The following is a 6,000-nucleotide window of genomic DNA, read 5'->3' as shown; positions in this document are numbered from 1 at the left end:
TGGGATTGAGGCATATTGTAGGGCTTTGCAGGCCATTTTAATACCATTGGCTTTAATACTGAATGAAGTGAGAAGCCACTGGAAGTCTTTAAGCAGATGGGGGACATGGTCTGATTTATGGAGATGGAGGGAGGGAATTATGTTTAGAGCCTCAGAGAAAATCAGAAATAATAATCTCATTCAGAGACTTGCAGTGTATTTCATTCTCTGGGTAAACCTAGTAAAATTTCCATTATTCCATAGGCAAGGCCATTTGATCGCATTGGGAACCATTTATTACTGAGGGGCCATGGTGGCATTTAGCACCTCTGGAATAATTTTTTGCTGATTTAGTTCAGTTCTATTTGTTTCTTTGTTTTAACACTAAAGGAAATTTCAATTTTGCAGGTATAAATTTTATTATTAAGATGTTGAGAATACTGGCCCTGCTCATCCAGAAAATGGTTAATTTTTCACCATTTATTTCTTGAAAAGCTGTTTCCTTGGGGCTGGATACCAGGCTGTGCTGACTTTTCTTGTTCTTCGTGGCAATTTAACCCAGTTTTTAATTGTATAATGCCTGTTTCCTCTTCTAGACCTTCAGGTTCTTGAGGTCAGGCCCAGCCCTGAAGCACAGTGCACACAGAATTGCTAAGTAAATATTAGCGGAATAAGTGAATGAATGAACCAAATGGACATCCTAAATCAGAAGCACCAGTCCTTGTTTTTTTTTTTTTTTTTAAATTAATTAATTAATTTATTTTTGGCTGTGTTGGGTCTTCGTTTCTGTGAGAGGGCTTTCTCTAGTTGTGGCGAACGGGGGCCACTCTTCATCGCGGTGCACGGGCCTCTCACTGTCGCGGCCTCTCTTGTTGCGGAGCACAAGCTCCAGACGCGCAGGCTCATTAGTCGTGGCTCATGGGCCTAGTTGCTCCGCGGCATGTGGGATCTTCCCAGACCAGGGCCCAAACCCGTGTCTCCTGCATTGGCAGGCAGATTCTCAACCACTGCGCCACCAGGGAAGCCCCACACCAGTCTTTGTTTTAAGTATCTTTCTGGAAAGTCACTGAGTAGTGAGGAGGATGAGGAAGTTACGCAGGACTGCAGTTTCAGATACCATAATGTTTCCAGTGACTCACTTGATACTTCATTGCTTGATTGACTTTGCTATTGAACACAACATGTTTCTGGATACAGCTGGTTTTTATAATAGTCTAACCAAAATGAGCTGGGAAGTGAAGTGTAATTTTTTGTGCATTTTCTGGTTTGCAGTTTCTTTCTAAGTAGCATGGATATTTGTACAGTCCCAGACTGGGAGCGTGTTGGCAAGACAGGTAGCCATTTGGAAGTTTTGTTTTTAATTATACCTTTTTTTGGCTGCGTTGGGTCTTCGCTGCTTCGCGGGCTTTCTCTAGTTGTGAGCGGGGGCTACCCTTCATTGCGGTGCATGGGCTTCTTATTGCAGTGGCTTCTCTTGCTGCGGAGCACAGGCTCTAGGCACGTGGGTTTCAGTAGTTGCAGCATGCAGGCTCAGTAATTGTGGCATGCAGGGCCTAGAGTGCGCGGGCTTCAGTAGTTGCAGAGTGTGGGCTCAGTAGTTGCAGCTCGTGGGCTCTAGAGCACAGGCTCAGTAGTTGTGGCGCATGGGCTTAGTTGCTCTGCGGTATGTGGGATCTTCCTGGACCAGGGCTCGAACCTGTATCCCCTGCATTGGCAGGTGGATTCTTAACCACTGAGCCACCAGGGAGGTCCCTACACTTTTTTATTTTTGAATGTATTCGTTTTCCATTACTGCTACAAAAAATTACCACATATCTAGTGGCTTAAAACAACACAAATTTATTGTCTTATAGATCTGTGGGTGAGAGTCTGACTCAGTCTCACTGAGCTAAAATCAGGGTATCAGCAAGACTGTGTTCCCTTCTGAAGGCTCTAGGAGATAATCTGTTTCCTTGCCATTCTAGATTTTAGAGGCTACTCCACATTCCCAGACTCTCACCATTTTCAAAGCCAGTAATGCCTGCTCCTCACGTTGAATCACTTGATCTTCTGCAAGAGCCATATTTATGACTCATGTTTTCGGCCTCCCTCTCACTTTTTACTTTTGTGATTTCATTGGGCCCACCCAGATAATTGGGGATAATCTCCCTATTTTAAGGTCATCTGATTAGTGACCTTAATGCCATCTGCAACCTTAATTCCCCTTTGCCATGTAAACTAATATATTCGTAGGTTTTGGGGATTAGGATGTGGACATCTTCAGGGTGGCCATTATTCGGCCTGCCAGAGGGAATAATTTTAAATTTACAGAAGAGTTGCAAGGTACAGACAGTTCCTGAATATCCTCATCCTAGTTTCCTTAAACATTAATATCTTATATAACCATACACAATTGTTAAAACTAGGAAATTAACATTGGTACAATATCCTTAACTAAAGTCCAGACTTTATCTGGCTTTCATCAGTTTTCCCACTATTGCCTTTTGTGGTTCCAGGATCCAATCCAAGATACCCCATTGAATTTAGTGGGAGGGTGTTTATGGCCTTCTTGTTAGTGTTTCTGCAATAACTAGACACTGAAGTAGTCAAGCCAAAGTTATCATGATACTTGTGCAGGCAGTATTGAAAGTTGCTGACCAAGGATAATACTTTGCACATTACATGTACAATAAGTAGTTTTCAAAGGACTGCACTTCAACTAATGCATTACATATTGTTAAAACCATTCCTATTATTATTTTCTGATTTATGATGTTTTCTTAGCAACAGTATGATATTTGCCTAGGAGCACTGGTTTCTAGTGAAACTTTTTATTTCAAGCCATGCAAAAAATGCAAAAGGGAGGGAATATTAAATTTCACAAACAGCATTACCTCAAAGTAGAATAAGTTGCTTCTTGGTCTATCAAGACAGTTCTGAAGAGATGCTCACAATTTTTGCTAGGTCACTTTGGGGTAGGTAGACTGTGTGATTTTTGTATAGGCAAAATTAAAAAGCACTTTGAGGTTGATTTGGTGCCTGACTCTCTTTTTGCTATAGTAATTTAAAAATAAAATTATACATGTAATTCATATTTATTGCAGAAAAATTAGAAAACATGTAGGAAAAAACTATTTTTAATCATGCATGGGGACTTCCCTGGTGGCACAGTGGTTAAGAATCCACCTGCCAGTGCAGGGGACAAGGGTTCGAGCCCTGGTCCAGGAAGATCTCACATGCCACAGAGCAACTAAGCCCGTGTACCACAACTACTGAGACTGCGCTCTAGAGCCCACGAGCCACAACTACTGAGCCCCTGTGCTGCAACTACTGAAGCCCATGTGCCTGGAGCCCGTGCTCCGCAACAAGAGAAGCCACCGCAATGAGAAGCCCGCGCACCGCAATGAAGAGTAGCTCCGCTCACCACAGCTAGAGGAAGCCTGTGCGCAGCAACGAAGACCCAATGCAGCCAAATATAAATAAATAAAGAAGTAAATAAATAAATAAATAAATAAATAAATAAATTTATTAAAAAAAATGCATGACCTCATTTCCCAAAGATAATAATTGCTAATATTCCTTTAGCCTTTTCCCCCTTGGGCCATATATACATAAGTATTATAAATATAATTTATTTTTGAAAATTGGATAATACTGTACATACCATTTCCTCTCAATATATCATGAACACATATTCATAGCGTTGTTGACAATGGCTGCATAGCCATAAACTATCTAATTTCAGAACATTTTTATCACCTCTTTTTTAGCTAGGCTTCTCAGGTATCTTGTGTTTTAGTATATTTTTCTGTAATTATTCTGCAAGTTCAGGGAACTTGTTGGCAATAAAAGTTGGAAAAGTATATGTAAGACCTCTATAGTACTTTTCAGAGTGTACTGGCACATACTGTTCATATTAAGGAAATAACAGTGATATCTATCTCATAGCGTTATTTGAAGAAATAAAGTAACAGTGAATAGCACATAGAAAACAACCCATAATATGAGTTATTATTACTGACGTCGTCAAGAGTCCTGTATGGTTAGTATCATCATGATCCCGTATATGTATTTTAGATGAGGAAACTGGCTGGAGAGGTGAAATAAGGACCCAAGGACGTCAATCCGGTAACCTCAGCTCATTTGGCTTCAAATTCCATACTTTTGTCACTGCACCACATTGACACTCTTTCCTGTTGGACCTGTCCTTCCTGACAGTATTGCAGGCAATTCTACATCTGCTATTCTGTCTCCATCAAACTTTATTTTCCTATTTCCCAATTCTTTAGAGTCCTACAAGGAGCTGCTTGACTTTGGGGTGATTATTGTGTTGGAATGAACAGGGGCCTTAATGAAGTTAAGCTACCAGAACAAGTGCTGTAGGGTAAGCCAGGACTGCAGCACGAAGGTCAGAAGGTTCAGCAGCTTCTCGGTTTTGCCACGCGGCTTTGCGGTTGCCCTGGAGGCGCAGGAGAGTGGAGAAACGCTGAACGCCGGAAGGACTGCATTTCCCAGAAGTCCGCGCGCCGCGCGCCACGTGATCGCCGGCTAGAGCGCGCCGGGGCTTTCGGTACCCCCGGCGTTCTCGGCCGCTTCCCTCTTCTCTCCCCGCCCCTGGGCCTCCGCACTGACGCCGTCCGGGCGGGAGCCGAGCCGGAGTCGGAGTCGGAGCCGGAGCCGCAGAGACGTGGAAACATGGAGGCCTGAGCCGGTGTGCGCCAACCCGGCTGCGGCGGCGACCGCGGCTTGTTCTGTCCTCTCTGCCACCCGTTCGTCCGTCCGTGAGCTGGAAGCGGATCTCCCCGCCGGCTGAGACAGGTGGGCTGTGGCGCCGCCCCTGGCAGCGCGGCCCTGGGAGCCGGGCGGGTCCCCCGCCCCTTGTCAGAGCGGGTTTGGGGACACCCTCCCCCCCCCCCACACCGGGCAGAAGGGTCCCTTCTGCCAGTGGGGGACGGGGCCACGAGAGCTGCCCCCCACTTCCAGGATTCAGTGGCACTTAGAGCCGGGAATTGAGGGGGTGTGCTAATCAAGAGAGTGAGAGGGGCCTCAGTCCGAGCCTGGTGTTGGGAGTTGGTGGGGGGGAGATACCGAAGAGCAAGTCGATGCTTCGGAAGATGAGATTGATGTGACAAGTGGGCGTGTGATGGGCAAGGTGAGCAATAATATTGATTGTTTTTCTGACATACAAATTTTTATTGAGATGTAATTGACATACCATAAAATTCACCCTTTAAAAGTACAATTAAAGTATAACGCAGTGGTATTTTGTTCTTTTTTTTAACTCAGTGTTTTTTAAAAGCATATTCACAGGGTTGTGCAACTGTCTAATTTAAGAACATCTTTATCACCCAAAAAAGAAACCTATACCCATTAGAAGTCACTCCTTATTCTTCACTCCCTGGCAACTAGCGATTGTGTTTTAACTGAAAGGTGAGAGAGTGGGAAGTTAGCTCGGGTGTTTGTGAACAGTAGTGAGTTAATAAAGCTGATAGGATGAAAGTACTGAAATAGAGAGAAGGGATGGGCTGATTGTAATAGGGCCAGCAAAGGGGTGCACAGGATAGACTCGCTAGGGGGGCAGATTGAGCAGGATCCTTGAAAGCTGGAAGGAGAGATGTGTAGAGAGAAGGTGCTGAAAGATATGAAAACACCTGTGTGTGTGTGGAGGCGGTGGAGAGGAGTGTGTACCCTTTCAGACGGACCCTGGCTTTGGGCGGATGAATTGAGGGCTCAAGAGAGGAAATGGAGGTGGAAGGGAAGGGGATCTATAGTAATAGGTGAATGGTTGCTGCTGAGCATGGAAGTCTTATGAATAATGTAGATTTCTTGAATGGTTAGCTTGCTTTGTATTGTTTATCTTAGATAATTTTCTCTGCAACTCAGAGACAGAATGGGCAAGTATAACTATTCCCATTCTGCAGATGAAGAATCAACCTTTTAGCGGTTAGGTGACTTCCTGAAACTCATTAGGTTAGTAAATAGGGCAGAATGAGTGGGAATGAAAGAATTGATGCACATGGATTAAGTGGCAGAAAATTGAGA

The 6,000-nt window shown here is 44.1% G+C and overlaps 1 protein-coding gene across 2 annotated transcripts in view; it reads left to right on the top strand.

Moving 5' to 3' along the window:
* Window positions 1–4,501: 4,501 nt before the first annotated feature.
* The window catches only part of DYM (dymeclin), a 385,794-nt gene continuing 384,295 nt past the window's right edge, over window positions 4,502–6,000 (top strand). For both annotated transcript variants that reach the window (XM_059893759.1, XM_059893758.1), the window contains exon 1: window positions 4,502–4,776. The gene's annotated coding sequence lies outside the window, so the exon portion shown is untranslated. The remainder of the gene's footprint in view (window positions 4,777–6,000) is intronic.

Source organism: Balaenoptera ricei, chromosome 14, assembly GCF_028023285.1.
Source record: "Balaenoptera ricei isolate mBalRic1 chromosome 14, mBalRic1.hap2, whole genome shotgun sequence".
NCBI lineage: Eukaryota > Metazoa > Chordata > Mammalia > Artiodactyla > Balaenopteridae > Balaenoptera > Balaenoptera ricei.
This window is presented reverse-complemented; position numbering and strand designations above follow the sequence as displayed.